Genomic DNA, 7,500 nt, shown 5'->3' on the forward strand with positions numbered 1-7,500 from the left:
ACTTTAAGATTATATAATATACATTGCACTATATATTAATACCTGTTCAGAGTATATAAGACTAGAAATTAGTTAAATCACAGCCTGTACTGCAAACATCCTGTACAAACAGGAAGTGATGTCATAATTACCACTAGATTACCACTGGTATAAATAGAGGCATGGTCCCACTCTGTTAAATACCCCTTGATGAAGTCTGTGTGACGAAACGCGTTGGGCAACCTGACAGTGACCTACATCCAGTTAAGTTATAATTCTTTTATTTGTTCTTTTAACTGGTAATATACGTAGAACTGTGTAAATTGTTTTTATCCCATTTTTTAAAGAGACCTGTTATTTTTATGCAACAAATTTTATGTGAATACCCTATTTTATGTGAATAAATTGTTCTTATATTCTATACCTTTTATTGTGAGTTTTTAAGACACCATTGGTCGCTACTCCCCCTCCCCCCCTTTCTTTTAAATCCTTGTACATTGCAGGGAATTACCATCCTTGTATAGGGGCCAGCTGACACCCTTTTGAATTTTTAGGGAGTGTCTATTTTTAACTTCACATGTTTTATATTTTCTATTTTAATAATTGTTAAACACAAGTGGCGCAATAACTCCCCCATTTCCGTTTTACTTCTGGTAACCTTTTATTGCGGCCTGGTGTTATTACAATATTAATTTAAAAATGTGGAGAAACTCAGATCGGGCAACCAAACGACAAAATTGGTGCCAAAAAATATTTAATGAAAAAGAACAATCCAATGAAACCTCCCCACCATGTAATTTGGATGATCTTTTTTGGGGTATTGAAAGACTCCTCACCAAAGAAGTGAAAACATGGTGGGACATTAAAGGTTTAGAACACTATATCACGGTGAACAGAATACCTAGGGGGCTTAGACTTCTAAAGCAACCCACATTCGGCAACCTTGATGCAGCCTTTTTAGAAAAATGGGATAAAACATTACACAACTGTTCCATTGACCTAATGAAACTTTTGGTTGAGGAAAAAAAGAACTCCCTCCTAGAATTGGAAAAGAATATCAAGTGCAAAGAAACAGAACTTGAACCATTTAAAGACAAAGAGGACTACAAAATTAATGAAAAGGTTCTTAATAGGAAAATGGAACACATTGAAGAAGAGGTCACAAAGAATAAGGAGAAAAAATTTCTCAGGGACAAAACAGACTATGAACAGGGAAAAGTAAAACATTGGAGCAGGTTTGGAACCATAAATCAACAATCTAATCAAACAGACAGACAGTACTGGAAAACTGTACCAGTTAAAGGGAAACCGTCACGAAATCAAGAAATAAACACACCATCTCCTACCCTAAGGATGCAGAACAGATTCGCAACACTACAAAGAATAAATTCCAATAGCGATCAGACTTTTTTGGCCCAAAGAACAGGAACAAGACCAAAAGAAGCCCCAAGAAACTCCCTGAAGGAAGACATACGCTTGGCATCACCTCTGAAAAGAAGATATACAGAAGAAGAGGAAGACGGGGCGGTAGGAGGGAGAGAAAACAAGAAAAGAACATTAAATTGATGGACATAAAGGAAAAAGGAATCTTTAATCTCTCAAAACATACATTGTCACAACCGGAAATATCCTTACTCAACAAAGGCCTCACTTTCGCACCCACGGGAGGTCTCAACAAATTTGAAACTTTTATCGATCTAAATAAATTCATCAGAAAACTAACATTAAAAAGACATTTTTTAAGGAAAGAGGATGCTGTTATCAGTAACTATGAAAATCAATCCAAGTCAGGTCTAAAACCAACCTCGAAATTTTATCCGTTAGAGTCAAAAGGTAGTAATGTGAATATCTTCTATGAGATGGTAAAAAAGGATCTATGTGAAACCAACCTGGACACAATTAAAGAGAGGAACATCACTAACCGTGAAAAAGAAGCTCTTAAGAAACTACAGAAGAACCAAGAAATTGTGATAAAACAAGCTGACAAAGGGGGGGGTTTGGTCATCATGGACCGCCAAAAATACATCAACGAGGCACAGAGACTACTTGAAGATGAGACATCATACACCAAATTATCTAGTGACCCCAAAAATACTTTTGTTGATGAATTGAGAATACTTTTGGTGCGCGGTCTACGCACAGACGTTATTACCAAGGAAGAGTTCCAATTTCTGATGAAAACGGACCCCATTACCCCTATCTTCTATTTTCTGCCTAAAATTCACAAAAATCTGGAAAACCCGCCCGGAAGACCTATTGTGGCGGGTATTGATTCACTTACTTCCAATTTATCAGAATATGTAGATGTCTTCCTCAAACCTTATGTCAAAGAACTACCATCATACCTGAAGGATACTACCGCTGTGTTGAACTCTATAAAAGACCATGAATGGAAAAACACGTTTAAGTGGGCAACAATAGATGTTCAGTCGCTTTACACCTGCATTAACCACGAAAAAGGAGTACTTGCATGTAGAGATTTCATGGAAACTGATACCTCACTAACAACGATTCACAAAGATTTTATCTGTGATGTTATGTTTTTTATTCTGCAACACAACTATTTTAAATTTTTAGATCACTTTTATCTGCAGCGATGTGGGACCGCTATGGGGACGATTTTTGCACCGAGTTTCGCCAATCTTTTTATGGGCAGTTGGGAGAAGAATTTTATTTACGGCAATCATGATTTTAAGAACCATCTGATTTTTTACCGTCGTTACATAGACGACATTTTAATCATCTGGGATGGCACAGAAGAAAGGTTTTACAAATTCATGGACTTCCTGAGTAAGAATGATTTTAATCTTATTTTTACATCGAAAATCGAGGAAGAATCCATTGAATTCCTCGATCTGATCTTAGAGGGGAAGGATGGAAGGATTGAAACCAAGAACTTCATCAAGCCGGTCGACACAAATAGTTACCTTCACTATAAAAGTAGTCATCTAAAGAAATGGAAAAATAATATCCCCTTCTCCCAATTCAACAGAATAAAGAGAAACTGCAGTAACCAGGAAGAATGCGAAACACAAATTGAGAAATACAAAAATAGATTTGAGGATAAAGAATACCCTGCTAACATTTTGGAAGAAGCAGCTTTTAAAGCAAAAGCACTAGAGAGAACAACATTACTTGAATACAAACCTAAGGAAAAGAAAAAAGATTCCGTTTCATTCATTACAACATACAGTCGCCATGAGAAATCCATCAAAGACTCATTTAACAAACACTGGGGCATCCTATTAATGGACCCAGTCCTTAAAGAATTTCTGCCTCCCCGCCCCGAGATAATCTTCAGAAAATCCAAGAACCTTAAGGATGTCTTAGCACCAAGCATGCTACGTAAGGAATCTGAAGAAAACACGCGGTTGCCAAAATGCACTGGATCTTTTAAATGCGGCCGATGTAATATCTGCAGGTACCTCCATCCAGTCAGAAAAACGTTCACAGACATAGAGAAGAAAGAAGTGTACAAAATCAAAGACTTCATTAACTGTAATACCCAATCAGTCATTTATCTCTTGGAATGCGAGTGTGGTAAGCAGTACGTAGGAAAGACGAAGAGACCACTGAAAAATAAGAATTTACTTACCGATAATTCTATTTCTCGGAGTCCGTAGTGGATGCTGGGGTTCCTGAAAGGACCATGGGGGAATAGCGGCTCCGCAGGAGACAGGGCACAAAAGTAAAGCTTTCCGATCAGGTGGTGTGCACTGGCTCCTCCCCCTATGACCCTCCTCCAAGCCAGTTAGGTACTGTGCCCGGACGAGCGTACACAATAAGGGAGGAATTTTGAATCCCGGGTAAGACTCATACCAGCCACACCAATCACACCGTACAACTTGTGATCTAAACCCAGTTAACAGTATGATAACAGCGGAGCCTCTGAAAAGATGGCTCACAACAATAATAACCCGATTTTTGTAACTATGTACAAGTATTGCAGATAATCCGCACTTGGGATGGGCGCCCAGCATCCACTACGGACTCCGAGAAATAGAATTATCGGTAAGTAAATTCTTATTTTCTCTATCGTCCTAGTGGATGCTGGGGTTCCTGAAAGGACCATGGGGATTATACCAAAGCTCCCAAACGGGCGGGAGAGTGCGGATGACTCTGCAGCACCGAATGAGAGAACTCCAGGTCCTCCTTAGCCAGGGTATCAAATTTGTAGAATTTAGCAAACGTGTTTGCCCCTGACCAAGTAGCTGCTCGGCAAAGTTGTAAAGCCGAGACCCCTCGGGCAGCCGCCCAAGATGAGCCCACCTTCCTTGTGGAATGGGCATTTACATATTTTGGCTGTGGCAGGCCTGCCACAGAATGTGCAAGCTGAATTGTATTACACATCCAACTAGCAATAGTCTGCTTAGAAGCAAGAGCACCCAGTTTGTTGGGTGCATACAGGATAACAGCAAGTCAGTTTTCCTGACTCCAGCCGTCCTGGAACATATTTTCAGGGCCCTGACAACATCTAGCAACTTGGAGTCCTCCAAGTCCCTAGTAGGTGCAAGGCACCACAATAAGCTGGTTCAGGTAAAACACTGACACCACCTTAGGGAGAGAACTGGGGACGAGTCCGCAGCTCTGCCCTGTCCGAATGGACAAACAGATATGGGCTTTTTTGAGAAAAAACCACCAATTTGACACTCGCCTGGTCCAGGCCAGGGCCAAGAGCATGGTCACTTTTCCTGTGAGATGCTTCAAATCCACAGATTTGACTGGTTTTAAACCAATGTGATTTGAGGAATCCCAGAACTACGTTGAGATCCCACAATGCCACTGGAGGCACAAAAGGGGGTTGTATATGCAATACTCCCTTGACAACTTCTGGACTTCAGGAACTGAAGCCAATTCTTTCTGGAAGAAAATCGACAGGGCCGAAATTTGAACCTTAATGGACCCCAATTTGAGGCCCATAGACACTCCTGTTTGCAGGAAATGCAGGAAACGACCGAGTTGAAATTTCTTTGTGGGGCCTTCCTGGCCTCACACCACGCAACATATTTTCGCCACATGTGGTGATAATGTTGTGCGGTCACCTCCTTTCTGGCTTTGACCAGGGTAGGAATGACCTCTTCCGGAATGCCTTTTTCCCTTAGGATCCGGCTTTCCACCGCCATGCCGACAAACGCAGCTGCGGTAAGTCTTGGAACAGACATGGTACTTGCTGAAGCAAGTCCCTTCTTAGCGGCAGAGGCCATAAGACCTCTGTAAGCATCTCTTGAAGTTCCGGGTACCAAGTCCTTCTTGGCCAATCCGGAGCCATGAGTATAGTTCTTACTCCTCTACGTCTTATAATTCTCAGCACCTTAGGTATGAGAAGCAGAGGAGGGAACACATACACCGACTGGTACACCCACGGTGTTACCAGAACGTCCACAGCTATTGCCTGAGGGTCTCTTGACCTGGCGCAATACCTGTCCCGTTTTTTGTTCAGACGGGACGCCATCATGTCCACCTTTGGTATTTCCCAACGGTTTACAATCATGTGGAAAAAACTTCCCGATGAAGTTTCCACTCTCCCGGGTGGAGGTCGTGCCTGCTGAGGAAGTCTGCTTCCCAGTTTCCATTCCCGGGATGAAACACTGCTGACAGTGCTATCACATGATTTTCCGCCCAGCGAAAAGTCCTTGCAGTTTTTGCCATTGCCCTCCTGCTTCTTGTGTCGCCCTGTCTGTTTACGTGGGCGACTGCCGTGATGTTTTTCCCACTGGATAAATACCGGCTGACCCTGAAGCAGAGGTCTTGCTAAGCTTAGAGCATTATAAATTTACCCTTAGCTCCAGTATATTTATGTGGAGAAAAGTCTCCAGACTTGATCACACTCCCTGGAAATTTTTTTCCCTGTGTGACTGCTCCCCAGCCTCTCGGGCTGGGCTCCGTGGTCACCAGCATCCAATCCTGAATGCCGAATCTGCGGCCCTCTAGAAGATGAGCACTCTATAACCACCACAGGAGAGACACCCTTGTCCTTGGATATAGGGTTATCCGCTGATGCATCTGAAGATGCGATCCGGGCCATTTGTCCAGCAGATCCCACTGAAAAGTTCTTGCGTGAAATCTGCCGAATGGAATTGCTTCATAGGAAGCCACCATTTTTACCAGGACCCTTGTGCAATGATGCACTGTTTTTAGGAGGTTCCTGACTAACTCGGATAACTCCCTGGCTTTCTCTTCCGGGAGAAACACCTTTTTCTGGACTGTGTCCAGAATTATCCCTAGGCACAGCAGACGTGTCGTCGGATCAGCTGCGATTTTGGAATATTTAGAATCCACCCGTGCTGTTGTAGCAGTATCCGAGATAGTGCTACTCCGACCTCCAACTGTTCCCTGGACTATGCCCTTATCAGGAAATCGTCCAAGTAAGGGATACTTAAGACGCCTTTTCTTCGAAGAAGAATCATCATTTCGGCCATTACCTTGGTAAAGACCCGGGGTGCCGTGGACAATCCAAACGGCAGCGTCTGAAACTGATAGTGACAGTTCTGCACCACGAACCTGAGGTACCCTTAGTGAGAAGGGCAAATTTGGGACATAGAGGTAAGCATCCCTGATGTCCCGGGACACTATATAGTCCTCTTCTTCCTGGTTCGTTATCACTGCTCTGAGTGACTCCATCTTGATTTGAACCTTTGTAAGTGTTCAAAAATTTTTTTAGAATAAGTCTCACCTAGCCTTCTGGCTTCAGTACCACAATATAGTGTGGAATAATACCCCTTTTCTTGTAGTAGGAGGGGTAATTTAGTTATCACCTGCTGGGAATACAGCTTGTGAATTTTTTTCCATACTGCCTCCTTGTCGGAGGGAGACCTTGGTAAAGCAGACTTCAGGAGCCTGCGAAGGGGAAACGTCTCGACCTTCCAACCTGTACCCCTGGGATACTACTTGTAGGATCCAGGGGTCCTGTACGGTCTCAGCGCCATGCTGAGAACTTGTCAGAAGCGGTGGAACGCTTCTGTTCCTGGGAATGGGCTGCCTGCTGCAGTCTTCTTCCCTTTCCTCTATCCCTGGGCAGATATGATCTTATAGGGACGAGAGGACTGAGGCTGAAAAGACGGTGTCTTTTTCTGCAGAGATGTGACTTAGGGTAAAAAACGGTGGATTTTCCAGCAGTTGCCGTGGCCACCAGGTCCGATGGACCGACCCCAAATAACTCCTCTTCCTTTATACGGCAATACACCTTTGTGCCGTTTGGAATCTGCATCACCTGACCACTGTCGTGTCCATAACATCTTTTGGCAGTTATGGACATCGCATTTACTCATGATGCCAGAGTGCAAATATCCCTCTGTGCATCTCGCATATATAGAAATGCATCCTTTAAATGCTCTATAGTCAATAAAATACTGTCCCTGTCAAGGGTATCAATATTTTTAGTCAGGGAATCCGACCAAGCCACCCCAGCTCTGCACATCCAGGCTGAGGCGATCGCTGGTCGCAGTATAACACCAGTATGTGTGTATATACTTTTTATGATATTTTTCCAGCCTCCTGTCAGCTGGTCCTTGAGGACGGCCC

The 7,500-nt window shown here is 43.1% G+C and overlaps 1 protein-coding gene across 2 annotated transcripts in view; it reads right to left on the reverse strand.

Moving 5' to 3' along the window:
• Positions 1 to 7,500, reverse strand: part of ADISSP (adipose secreted signaling protein) — a 148,226-nt gene that overhangs the window by 9,736 nt on the left and 130,990 nt on the right. The window lies entirely within an intron of this gene.

This window comes from Pseudophryne corroboree, chromosome 1 (assembly GCF_028390025.1).
Source record: "Pseudophryne corroboree isolate aPseCor3 chromosome 1, aPseCor3.hap2, whole genome shotgun sequence".
In the NCBI taxonomy this organism is placed as follows: domain Eukaryota; kingdom Metazoa; phylum Chordata; class Amphibia; order Anura; family Myobatrachidae; genus Pseudophryne; species Pseudophryne corroboree.